Below are 14,178 nucleotides of genomic sequence, written 5' to 3'. Positions count from 1 at the left end.
CGTACCAAATTATGATGAAACATTGCCAACGATACGAACCAGAAGTAGATGGTGGCTTTTGGTTACATAATTTAACAAGACTAATCAAATCTCTATTCAATTCTGAAATAATTCTCAGCAGAAAATATATTATCAGACTCCCTTTTTTGTTGCAAATCAGTAAACCGTATCAACCACAACAAACGCCGCAAATCATTAAACCGTGTCAAACACAACAAACAAAAGTCTGCCAGTATGGATCAGTCTGCCAATATGGATGGAGCATCAAAGAAATATAAGTGTCAAATCAATACAACAACAAATATCTAGCTAGTCAGTACAATAGAGTGGATTCTTAAAGGTGACCATGTTATAGAAAACAGCAATGCTTTGCCGCTTAATGGGTTGTTAACTCTCTATGCCCATCCGACAAGCTCCCATAGAATTGCCACCACCTGATCTCTTCTCGAACATTTACCTCATAGAATCACTCATGAATCAAACCTATGTACAAGGAGAAATATGAGGCTTTTAAGAATTTTTTTTGGAGAGCTTTAAGGAAGAACTGGACCCGTTTTCCAGTGAGAAAATAGGGCTTAAGATGGCGACAAATGCGCAAGGAGACGGTCCAGTCAAGTTAGTCTAACACAACCATCAGTGATGGCGGGTCGCGTTTGCTTGAAAATTTAAGCTCTATGTGGGGGGAATATTGGTCATTTTGAAGCATCACTTTTATTTCCTAAGGCATCTCCATTTTGAAAGAATTTTTCTCTTTCTAGAATAACACTCCTCACGTTATAGGACATTTTTTCATTGGCCATTGATAGCTTTTTAGGAATTGTAAGAACCTTTACCAGCTAATTAGTCAAGTGTAAAATGAAGTGACAAGCTCTATTATTATGAAAAGTGATGGCAGATGTCAATTCCCTCCCCCACCGAAAAAAAAAAAACAAAGGGCTGAAGTACAAGTGTGTCAAATATCACCTGAAAATTTATATATCTTCTCATGTCTGGTTTGAGAACACTTTTGACATTAAGATGTTCAAATCCTTTAATTCCCTCTTCAAATCATAATGTTGGGGATGTGTGAGATCTTGGGCCAATCTCCGCCTGCTTTGTGTTGGCATCGTTGCTTCAGTATCATGCTACATCCTTTGATCTTCAAAGACTCGAGTGTGACTGGAAGACCATCTTCTGGCATGGAATCAAGTTGGGGACAGCTTTCTATAACCAAATCCCGGAGGGAGTTCAGGCGTTGCATCCGCTTGGGCAAGGACTTCAGATTGTCACAGTTTTTAATAACCAGATTTTGGAGATAGACAAGGGGTTGCAGCAACTCTTCAGAAAATGATATTAGCTTTGGGAATCTTTGGACAGTCAACGAGGAAAGAGTAGTGAAGTAAGGCACAAAAGAGCTCAATAACTTGTCATCACAGTTCGACAAATATAGGTTTTGAAGGGATGGGAGACTTGGTAGAGCAATCAACCCTGGACAATCAGAAATGCTTAACTTTACCACTGCAGGCAAGAGATGGGGCAGTTGCCTCAGATTAGGACAGTTATCAATAACCAGATTTTGGAGGGCTGTCAGGTGATGCAACCCCACCTCCATGGGCCAATCTACCAACTCGCGACAGTCGGAAATCATCAACATTTCAAGTTTGGCTAAGGGCTTAAAAAAATCTTCAGGTATTGATGTTAGATTTGGGATTCTTTGAACAGACAAGGAGGAGAGTGAAGCGAGGTAAGGCACTGAAGAGCTGAATATGTCCTTATGACAATTATCCAATTCTAGTTTTTGAAGAGATGGGAGACTTGGAAGAGCAATCAACTCTGTAGAATTAATAATGGTTAACTTTTCCACTGCAGACAGGAGATGGGGCAATTGACTAAGATTCGAACATTCACATATTTTAAGTTGACGGAGGCAGGGGAATTCCCCTTCCTCTACTCCGCACCATTTCTTCAATGAACGTAATGCAAAAAAGTCGAGCAACTCTAGTGACGGAAAGCCCTTAACCGAGCCACACCCAACAAACTCACGATCCACATGCTTCAATTCATTCACATCATGAATGTAGAGATGTTTGAGGGAGGGTAGCTGCCCAAGAGGCGGTAGGAGTTTCCATCGCCAACAATCTTTGATGGTAATGCTTACTAGGTTGGGGTAAAGTGGATCCCCAATCCAATTTGGAAAACTTGCGCCGCAATAGCCACCTATTTTCAGAATTTTGAGGTTCGTATGTGGTTGGAGTGCTTCCATTACTTCTTCACCACCTTCAACGCTACAATACCAATCTATGAACAATTCGTCAAGGTGTTTTTTATTCTTCAAATTTGCCTCTTTGGCCGCCTCCCCATTTCTTACCCTATCAAGGCGTGAAATGTGAAGTTTCCCTCTAAGGTTCACCATGTCCTTCAGCTCTCCAATCCCATGTCCGCCTTTGTTCCCCACAACAAATTTGGACAATGTTTGGAGACAAGTTAATTTCCCAACTCCAGGTGGCATGGATTCTAATTCTCCTGTTTGCTCAAGATATAGATGCCGGAGGTTAGTTAGGTTCCTCGTATCTACCGGTAGCTCACAAAGCATTCTGCAGTCTCTGAGCTTCAGCGTCTGCAAGTTGTAAAGGCTACTTGTTGATTTGGGCAAGCATTTGATTGGATTATCGGAGAGGTCAAGGTACCGCAGATGTTTCAAAATACTGATTGAATCTGGCAACTCTTCTATACGAAGACGACTCAAATCCAACACCCGTAAGCATCTCAAATTTAGGAACACATCTTGAAGGACTTGCTCAATATTCTCAGGATATCTACCTAGAAACAAAAATGTGCGCAAGCTCTTAAATTTATTGCATGCCTTCAAAATTGAAGAAACTGTGTCAGACTGCCATTTAACCGATGAATGACGAACCTTTTCACGATTGCAACTCGACTTATTTCCTTCAATTACAAAACATTCATCACCTACAGTAGACAGTGCTAGGTCATGCATGAGGTCATGCATAGTGTGCTTATTGTGCTCAGTAGACTGATAACGTTGAAAGAATGATCTCCACATCAAAATATCAAAATACTCATTACCCACGTCTTCTACTCGTTTCAATCCTCTAGGCTGAATGAATCCTTGTGCCATCCATAATTGGACCAAATTGTCTTTGTCAAACAAGTAATCTTTAGGGAACACCGAGCAGTAAACAAAGCATTGCTTCAAATTTGCAGGAAGGTGATGATAACTTAATCTTAGAGCAGGCAAAATGTCATTTTTTTCCTCAGGCAAATCCCAAATTTCGCTTTTAAAGATATTATCCCATTCGTTTTCATCTATATTAGAGTATAATAGGCCTCCAACTGTCTTTGCTGCTAATGGCAATCCTTTACACTTCTCAACAATTTTTGCACCAATCTCAAGTAATTTTGGATGAGCGTCTGAATCCCCAGCCACAAATGCTCTTTCTTTGAACAAAGATAAACAAGCATCATGGGGTAAGCCTTCCAAATGGTGGGTGTAAGTAGTACCCATGTTCCTTGCAGCTATTTCACTCCGTGTAGTTACTATGATTCTACTTCCTCCAGCCCCAGTTCTAAATGGAACTCTAAGGAGATCCCAATCATTACGGTTCTCACTCCACACATCATCTAACACGAGTAAAAATCTCTTACCATCCAGCAGCTTTTCAAGTTTACGTTGCATTGGATCCATGTCTAAGAGACTCTGTTTTGTTCCAGTAGCTGATTCAATAATTGCCTTTGTTAGTTTCTGGGCATCAAAATCTTGTGACACACATATCCACATCTTTGGTCCAAAATGATTCACAACTGTTTCGTCGTTATAGACAAGTTGAGCAAGGGTTGTCTTCCCAAGGCCTCCCATACCAACTATAGCAATGACTGAAACTCTCATTTCAGAAGATTCAATTGGTACCAAAAATTCTATCAACTTTTTTTTATCATCCTCCCTACCAAAAACATGTAATTCATCAATTAGAGAGCTAGTCTGTGGTCGCTGTTTGATTTCAAGCCGCCTCCCTCCATCTCCCTCTCTGAGATGGAGGGCATGGCGTTCCTTTGCAATCTCATCTAATCTATCTCTAATCTCCTTCAGCTTTTTTGACATGTTCCCTTCAAATGAATCTGGGGTGAAACGAAAATAAGAAGAGGTGAAGTTGGGTACCTGAATCCTCCACCACTTTCTCTTTCTAGTCTGACTCTCGCGTTCCACTTTCATTCGTATAGCTTCTGTTGTGAACTCGTCCAGTACATCATCGGCATCATAGGTGACATCTTTGAGTTTACGAAGCCAATTTCTGACAGAATTAGACTTGATTTGCTTTTCCTCAGCATCTTGGAGCACGTCTCGAATAGTTGTCAACGTACTCTCGAGCTTTTCAATCTCACCATGAACACAAGTCTTTGATCGGAACTCATCCAAGAGTGCGGACGTCAAGTTCCCAATGACAACATCAAGAAGAGTGGATAGAACTGCTTCAGCCATATCTTCTCTTGCAAAGCTTAGATTTTTGAAATCGGTGGAAAATGGAGATGGTCTGAGGTCCTTACTCTGTTATTGAAGTCAGTTAAGCACCTTTGTTTTGCTGCAATTACCATATGAATGGCAACAAAGCTTCAGCTTGGGGGAGCTTAGACTAAAATCTCTGCTATGACATCACTAGCTTGGAGTTTTTTATTAGAGACAATGGTTTTAAGGTTATTGAAAACGCTACAGAAAATTTGCAATTCTTTGCTTTTGCTATTCTCATCTCCGGAAAAGTCAAGGTCTTTCTGAATTTTTTAATCTTGAATGGTTAATGAGCTCATTTTCCATCATGCTGATCTAAGACCAAATGCATTGTGGTCATGGTTGTAATTCCAGAGTTTTGACATATAAATGATAAAGGGTATAGACTATGAAGGCATTGTCTGTTTTGGACTTTTGAGAAATGATTTTTAAGTCCGAAACTGATTATTGGACACAAAATTGCATTTAATTTTGGCTCCAATAGTCAATGACTTCAATCTAAAAGCAAATGGGGCCGAAGTCTTGGTTGATACTTGATACCTATCATAAATCACTGAATCAGACAAATCTCTAAATGTAAACATAGCCCTCTTAACTCAACAAACCAACCAGATTCAGGGCAATGTAGAAGACTGGTTTCTAGGCTCCCTGCCTTAATTTCATGATATTTTTTTTAATTGTATACTAAAAATTCAGCATACAGAACCATTCCCACAGTTTAATCACAATAATGTATTTTCAGCATTAAACCTCGTTGTATTAGTAGCTTTGTCAGTCCTTGTAATGGCATTCCTAAAAATGATAATGAGTTAGATGATTCATTGACCAGAGAAGGAGATGATATGGCTGGATTTTGCAAAGTTTAAGATTGTCACTGCAGAAATTTTCATAAATTCAATTAGGGTCCTGTTTGGATACCTCATATTTTGTAACTGGATTTGGAATTGAGTTTTGAATACAAAACGAATAGATCCGCCAGCTCATGTTGAGGGAGACAGAGAGGGAAGGGGGTACTTCCTAGTGGAGGGGAGAGGTTGAGGAACAAAGAGGGTGAAGGAAACTGCAAGATCTGGGGATTTCCAATTACTTATTTCTGCAGCATATTTGGAAATCTGATTTTTTTCACTGTCAGTCGCTGATTTCGAAATCCAAGGATTTGATCCGGATCCAAATCACAACACAAAAAGGGCTGCAAATGTGAGAAATCCAAATCAAAATCTTCTCGGGATCCAAACGGGCGCCCTTAATTCTTCTTTAAACTCAGCCTATTAAATCAGCACCATGCCTAGAGAATAAGTATTAAAAACAATTGTGCGCGCAAAATCTATGTTGGGTCGTGTTGGACAACCATTCTCTGTGGTACTGTGCGGAAAAAACACAATAAAAAAATGGAAGAATGGCCACCCTCTCCACCCCTTCCTTCAAATTTCAACTTTTGAGCCGAAAGGAAAATTTTCAACATTTCCAACTGTAATGGTTAGTGATCTTATGAGATAGTTATTGTTAGTTATTGAAGATCCAACATAATTCCTAGCAAAAGGACGGTGCGCTACCTATAAGGGCGGCCAGTGCACGAGGCTCCTGCCATTACGGGGTCTAGGCTCCTGCCATTACGGGGTCTGGAGAGGGCTAGATGTACGCAGCCTTACCCCTAGTTTACAAGGAGGCTGTTTCCGTGACTCGAACCCATGACCACTAGGTCACAATGGAGCAACCTTACTGTTGCGCCAAGGCTCGCCCTCTATATGCCTCGTTTTATAACGATGAAAACCGTACTTAATAGTCCCAATATGCCTCATTTTATTACGATGAAAACATACATTGCCAAAGCATTGGCTTGGGCCTAAATTCATCAATTTTATTGGGTTGGGCTTAAATTAGACTATTAAAGCGGGCTTGGGCATTACGATGGAGTCTTGGTGGGCTTGGGCCTTCATGATTTTTACGATGCAGTCTTGGTTATCATAGAAAAAGCTCAGGGGAAATGATTTTCATTCTCCCCCTAGGAATGTATGAAATGGGCGAAAACAAGAGATTCTCTTAAAGCAACTCCTCTTCACTTTGAAGAATATACATTTTTTTTGCCAACCATGAGATCTAGAGAAACAGGGTCGTGGGTCAAGTATGAGTGCCCCGGGGGCACTCGTTAAGGTGCATTGGGAACATGTTTTTACTCCGTTACGAGAATGTTTTCAGATTTTCGCAACAGTTTTAAGACTTTTTGGTTGGAAATAAATGTGAAAACATGTTCCCAATGCACCTCTGGGTTGATTATTCTATCAATAAAAGTCAATTTAAAAAAAAAAAATGTCTATAAAGACTGCATCCGATGAAGGGTCTCAACAGTCAACACCAACATCAAACAATCATAATTTATCTTTACATTATTTTATATTTCTGAGTCGTCTTTTACTTTTCATTAGTTTTAGTTCAACACAAGAATTGAAGACTTGTTGAAATGGATTCATCCTCTGCAGTGAGAATCTCTCTTTAATTCTCTCTTTAAAAGTACTTCTTGTCTGAAAAGGCTTAGAGCACATGGAAGAAGTGATGTTCTCCTCCTAAAATCCAATAATCACAGGGGATGGAAATCGATAGGGCCTTGGGTTTATTTTAGATTAATTGGGTTTGAATATATGAAGAACTTTCCTTCCATTGTTCGTGCTTTGTGATTCAAAGGAATGTTCTTTGAGTGAAAGCCATCATAGGATGGGCTGGTGATCGAAGGGACACATCCTATGAAAAGAGCCACCCAGAAAAAACTATACTAGTAAGAGAATATATAAATAAACAAAGCATCTTCATGATATCCAAAAATCAGGAAGAAACTAATAAGAAGATACCTGCAATACATTGCTCGGACAAACAAAAAAAAATTACTGAGGAACTGATAAAAATCCAGGACACCGCAGAGAATTGACGATTTAGACTACCAGCTTCCAGAAATTACCATTTCTTCCAATAGCTCAAACCCAAACCCTGCTAATCAATAAACATGATCAATGGAAACATGTACAAAAGAACACTGGAACAAATGAAATTATACAAAAAAAAGGGGACAAAAGAAGCAACACCACATACCAGTAGGCTGCAACAATTGTAAAGCTAGTCTCTTCTAACGACTTAAATCCAAACCTTGCAAATCAGTAAACCTATAAATCACAACAAATAACATTATCCCAGTATAAAGGGAGAATCAAAGATCTATAATTGTAACATCAATATGATAACCAATGTCGAACAGTTATAAAAAAAACATCAATGCTTTGCCATTTGATGAGTAGTGAACGTACTTTGTCCATCCTACAGATTCCCATAGAATCACACTACCTGATCTCTTCTCTAACATTTGCTGGGCAAAATACACTTGAATCTAAACTATGCAACAATGGAAATAAATAAAGGAGAAATATGAGTCATTTAGTAAGAAAAAAAAAGTGAAAGAAGCATTAAAACGCCAAAGCAAGAGAAATAGTTCTATGGAGTTTGATCGCACCTGGACATTTATATCTCTTCTCGTGTCTGGTTTGAGAACACAACAGACATTAAGATGTTCAAGTTCCTTGACTCCACCGAATCACAATGTTGGGAATGTGTGAGATCTTGGGCCAATCTTCGCCTACTTCCTCTTGGCACCGTTGCTCTAGCATGATGCTACATCCTTCAATCTTCAAACACTCGAGTGTGACAGGCAGACCATCATCTGGCAAGGAAGTAATTTGTGGACAATATTCAATTGCCAAATCCCGGAGGGAGATCAGGTTTGGCATCCCCTTGGGTAGGGACTTCAGATTATGACAATTTGATATAGCCAGAGTATGGAGAGAGGAAAAGTGATGCAACCACACATCCTTCAGGTCAGTACAGCAGAGAATCTTCAACTCTTCTAGTTTGACAAGGGGTTGTAGCAACTCTTCAGGTAGTGATGTTAGATTTGGGAATTCGCGGAGCATTAAGGAGGATAGAGAAGTGAGGTAAGGCATAAAAGATATCAATATATCCTCATGACAATACACCAATTCTAGTTTTTGAAGAGTTGGGAGCCTTGGAAGAGCTATCAACTCTGGAGAACTATCAATCTTTAACTCTACCACTGCAGATAGGAGATGAGGCAATTGCCCCAGCTTCAAACATCTTTTTATTTTAAGTTTACGAAGGCAGGGAAATTCGCCTTCCTCTACTCCACACCATTCCTCCAATGAATCTAATTTTAAAAACTCGAGGAACTCTAGTGATGGAAAGCCCTTAACCCTGTCATTCCCAACAAACTCATGATCCACATGTGTCAATTCATTCACGTCTTGTATGAAGAGATGTTTGAGGGAGGGGAGCTGCCCAAGAGACGGTAGGCGTTTCAATCCCTGACAACATTGGATGACAATTCTTGTCAGATTTGAGAACAGTGGATTCCCAATCCAGTTTGGGAAACATACATAGTTGTAGCCAACTATTTTCAGAATTTTGAGGTTTCTATGTGGTTGAAGGGCTTCCATTACTTCTTCATCACTTTCACTGACATCAAGCCATGTGAAGGTTATATGGTGAAGGTAGGGTTTATTCTTCAAATTTGCCTTTTTGGCTTCCTCTCCATTTCTCACCCTCTCAAGGTTTGAAATGTGAATTTCTCCTCTGAGGTTCTTCATGTCCTTTAGCTCTCCAATCCCTGGCCCACTCTTTTTGCTCCCCACAAAAAATCTGCACTTTTTTTGGAGAGAAGTTAATTTCCCAATTCCAGGTGGCAAGAATTTACACGATCCACCAACTGAAGATCGAGATGCCGGAGGTTAATTAGGTTGCCCGTATCTTTTGGAAGCTCAATGAGCTCTTTGCACTCTCTAAGTCCTAGCGTCTGCAAGTTGTAAAGGCTACATGTTGATCCGGGCAATGTTGTGATGGGATTATCAGAGATGTCAAGGTACCTTAGATGTTTCAAATTACCAATTGAATGTGGCAACTCTCTTATTCCTAGATGACTCAAATCCAAGACACGTAAGCATTGCAAATTTAGGAACGCATCCCGAAGGAGTAGATCAATACTCAGCGCATGATATTTACTTAAAAAAAAAATGTGCGTAAGGTTTTACATTTATTGCATCCCTTGAAAAGTGAGAGAACTGTACCAGATGGACATATAACTGATGAATGGCGAACTTTTTCACAAATTTGCCTCGAATTATTTGCCTGAATTACAAAACATTCATCACCTGCAATGGACATTGCTAGGTCATGCATTGTGTGCTTATTGTGACCAGTCTGATAGCATTGAAAGAATGACCTCCACAGCAAAATATCAAAATACTCATTAGCCACGTCTTCCAGTAGTTTCAATCCTCTAGGCTGAATGAATCCCTGTGCCATCCATAATTGGACCAACTTGTCCTTGTCAAACAAGAAATCTTTAGGGAACGCCGAGCAGTAAACAAAGCATTGCTTCAAATTTGCAGGAAGGTGATGATAACTTAATCTTAGAGCAGGCAAAATGTCATTTTTTTCCTCAGGCAAATCCCAAATTTCACTTTTCAAGATATTATTCCACTCGTTTTCATCTATATTAAATATAAGAGGCCTCCAAGTGTCTTTGCTGCTAATGGCAATCCTTTACACTTCTTAACAATTTCTGCACCAATCTCAAGTAACTCTGGATGCGCATCTGAATCACCAGCCACAAATGCTCTTTCCTTGAACAAAGATAAACAAGCATCATGGGGTAAGCCCTCCAAATGGTGGATGTAAGTAGTACCCATGTTCCTTGCAGCTATTTCACTCCGTGTAGTTACTACGATTCTACTTCCTCCAGCCCCATTTCTAAATGGAACTCCTAGGAGATCCCAATCATTGCGGTTCTCACTCCACACGTCGTCTAACACAAGTAAAAATCTCTTACCATCCAGAAGCTCTTCAAGATTGAGTTGCATTGGATCCATGTCTAAGAGATCGTGTTTTTTTCCAGTTGCAGATTCAATAATCGCTTTTGTTAGTTTCAGAGCGTCAAAATCTTGGGACACACATATCCACATCTTGGGTTCAAAATGATTCACTACTTTCTTATCATTATAGACAAGTTGAGCAAGGGTTGTCTTCCCATGGCCTCCCATCCCAACTATAGCAAGGACTGAGACACCCATTTCAGAAGATTCACTTGGTACCAGATATTCTATTAACTTTATTTTATCATCCTCCCTACCAAAAACATGTGATTCATCAATTAGAGAGCTTGTCTGTTGTCTCTCTTTGATTTCAAGCCGCCTCCCTCCATCTCCCTCTCTGAGATGGAGGGCGTGGCGTTCCTCTGCAATGTCATATAATCTTTCCCTAATCTCTTTTAACGTTTTTGCCATGTTTCCTTCAAATGAATCTGGAGTTAAACCAAGATAAGAAAAGGCAAAGTTGTGAACTCGTCCGCTACATCATCGGCATTGTAGGCGACTTCTTTGAGTTTCCAAAGCCAATTTCTGACATAATTAGACTTGATTTGCTTTTCCTCAGCATCTGGGAGCACGCCTTGAATAGTTGTCAATGTACTCTTGAGCTTTTCAATCTCTCCATTAACACGACTTAGTGATCGGAACTCATCCAAGAGGGAGGAGGTCAAGTTCCCAAAGACTGCATCAAGAAGAGTTGATAGAACTGTTTCGGCCATATCTTCTCTTGCAACACACAGATTTCGCAATGGGTGGAAAATGGGTATGAGGTCTTTACTCTTTGGTAAGTGGAGCCTTCTTAAGTGCCTTTCTTTTCCAGCCATTACCATAAGAATGGCAACAGAGCTCGGAGGATTGGGCCCCACCCACTTGGAACCAAGGACTATAGCACTCACTAGCTTGGAATATTTATGAGACAGATTGGTTTTGAAATCATTGAAAACCCCACTCACTTCAAGAAAATTAGCAATTGTTTCCTTTTGCCTTCTCATCTCCATCAAAGTAAAGGTCTTTTGAATTTTTTTATCTTAAGTGGCCAGTGGGCTTATTTTCCATCCTGCTGATCTAAGACCAAATGTAGGAGTATTGAGGTCATGAGTTTCCAGAGTTTTTAGACAGAAATGATAAGTGGTGTGAAGGTACTGTTTGTTTTAGATTTTTGAGAAACGATTTGTAAGTCTAAAACTGATTAGTGGACACAAAATTGAATTTAATTTTGGGTCTACTAATCACTTTTGGACTTAAAATCTAAAAGCAAACAGGGCCGAAGTCTCGGTTGATACCTTTCATAAATAACTGAATCAGAAAAATCTGTATATGTAACCATAGCCCTCTTAACTCTACATACCAACTTGATACAGGCAGTGTAAAAGACTAGTTTCCAGGCTCCCTACCTTAATTTCATGACATTTTTTTCCTTTTTTGTATACTGAAATTTCAGTATACACAACAATCCACAGAGTTTAACCACAAAAATGTATTTTCATCATATAAAATTGACTTAATGCTCTGGCTTTGGTACTGGGGTGAAGCAATTAGAATTTTTGTAGCCCTTGGGTGGGGTTTGTCATAAAAAAAATTGACTTATTTCTCTAATCATTCAATAACCGAATGAGTTATCTGCCATAAAGGCATGCACCACCAATTCCGAGAAACTACATTCTAAAAGGGATTTAAATCAAATATTTTAGTTATAGAAGATAATTATCATTCCCCCTCTATTGTAGAGGAAATTGTGAACTTTGGGTTAGTAACTTGGATGGAAAGACTTAGGCTGCTGTTCTCTATTTTCAATGTGAAGATTTTGTAAATCTAAAGGTTTAACCATGGTTTATTGGTATCTTTGTCAACCCTTGTAATGGCATTCCTAAAAATGCTAATGTCTTGACTGATTCATTTATTAGAGAAGAGGATGATATGGCTGGATGGTGCAAACGTAAAAAGTTCCCCTCTATATTGGGATTCACTGTAGTGGTTGCCCATTTTTTGGTATGTCATAGATTAATATAAACTGTATTTCTGTTGTATCTTGCCGAGGGGATCACCTCGACCCCAGGCCACTTTTTATCTCACTGAAATCTTTCAAAAAAATAAAAAAACGGTTTATGTGAAAAGCTGGACTGTAATCTTACCATGTACATTACCAATCTGTTTCGATGGTATTGTAGCCTTTTACATGAAAAGCTGCACTTTTTGCAGCACAGATTCACCAACCTACATGACAAAATGCATCTTTTTGTAGTCCAAAATCACCAAATTATAACTACGCATCTACCGTTCGACGAGACATGAAATCTGCAGTTCTTGTAGGCTAAAGTCTCCATCTAATGGAATAAAGTGCAAGTTCTAAGCAGTCCCATACCGTTTCATCATACCAAAAGAGAAAAGTAATTCTCTGTTGTCATAGAGTTGGCATTCTAACAGCAAATACCAAAACACATCACCATCAGTGCATAAATTTTCATAAATTCAATTAGTTCTTTAAACTTTAGCCTATTAAATCAGCACCATGTACAAAGAATAAGTACTAAAAGCAATTGTATCGAGTCGGGAAATCTATGTTGTGCTTTATTCTGACATTATTGATACATAGTGATCTTATAAGATAGTTATTGATATTGATTGGGGATCCAACACATTTGTTAGCAGATGGATGGTCCGCTACATAATACTCCCAATATGCCTCATTTTTTTTGTTTTTGCGATGAGAACATACCCTGCAAGAGCATTGGCTTGGGCCTAAATTCACAAATTTTACTGGGTTCGGCTTATGTTTAACTATTGAAGCTCATCAGGTGCAATGATTTTCATTCTCCCTCTCAGAACATATGAAATGGGGGACAACAAGATTGGGAATCTCCTAAAGCCACTCAGCTTCTATTTGAATAATCTACTTTTATTGCCACCAACTGTGAGATCTAGAGGAAAGCAAGATTGAGAATCTCCTAAAGCCACTCAGCTTCTCTTTGAATAATCTACTTTTATTGCCACTAACTGTGTCAAGTATGACAAATGCCATTTTTCGTTTTTCTTTTCATTGTCAGTTCTTGCATTTCCACAATGTCTTTTACTTTTCGTTAGTTGTAGTTTAACACAATAATTGAAGACTTTTCATTATTTTGCATTTCCACACTTTTGAGCAGATGGAAATATTTCAACTTTTCTGAAATTCTATTTATTTCACTATGAGAAAATGGGTTATTACCGGCGTTCCTTTACGGGCATTTCCCAAAATGTCCCGAATAGTCCATATGCACCGACGTTCATAAATTGAACGACGGTGAAGGGTTATTCCCGCGCCACTAGATTTAGTGATCTTATAAGGTATTTTTTATAGTCATTGGAGATCCAACATACTTCCTCATTTTTTTGTGATGAGAACATACCCTGCCAAAGCATTGGCTTGGGTTTAAATTCACAAATTTTACCGGGTTGGGCTGATGTGAGACTATTAAAGCCTATCTGGGGCTTGGGCCTTACGATTTTTAAGATGGAATCTTGATTATCATAGAAAAAGCTCAGGGGCAGTGATTTTTCATTCTCCCTCTCAGAATGTACGAAATGGAGACTATTAAAGCCTATCTGGGGCTTGGGCCTTATGATTTTTAACTTGGAATCTTGATTATCATAGAAAAGGCTCAGGGGCAGTGATTTTTCATTCTCCCTCTCAGAATGTACGAAATGGAGACTATTAAAGCCTATCTGGGGCTTGGGCCTTACGATTTTTAAGATGGAATCTTGATTATCATAGAAAAA

General features: G+C 39.2%; 2 pseudogenes across 1 annotated transcript; both read right to left on the bottom strand.

Annotated features, from left to right (window-relative positions):
- Positions 1 to 322: 322 nt before the first annotated feature.
- Positions 323 to 4,669, bottom strand: LOC143881031 (putative disease resistance protein RGA3 pseudogene; annotated as a pseudogene).
- A 2,689-nt stretch (positions 4,670 to 7,358) lies between these two features.
- On the bottom strand, positions 7,359 to 11,277 carry LOC143880610 (putative disease resistance protein RGA3; annotated as a pseudogene). Its single transcript, XR_013251765.1, has 5 exons — positions 10,898 to 11,277; positions 7,998 to 10,856; positions 7,795 to 7,874; positions 7,583 to 7,653; positions 7,359 to 7,480 (listed from the first exon to the last, which is right to left on the bottom strand). The product of XR_013251765.1 is annotated as a putative disease resistance protein RGA3 (transcript).
- Positions 11,278 to 14,178: the final 2,901 nt, after the last annotated feature.

This window comes from Tasmannia lanceolata, unplaced genomic scaffold (assembly GCF_043159265.1).
Source record: "Tasmannia lanceolata isolate RefF3 unplaced genomic scaffold, GAP_Taslan_0.1 ptg000007l, whole genome shotgun sequence".
Lineage (NCBI taxonomy): Eukaryota > Viridiplantae > Streptophyta > Magnoliopsida > Canellales > Winteraceae > Tasmannia > Tasmannia lanceolata.
The sequence above is the reverse complement of the archived record's forward strand: the minus strand, read 5'-3'. Positions and strand labels throughout refer to the sequence as shown.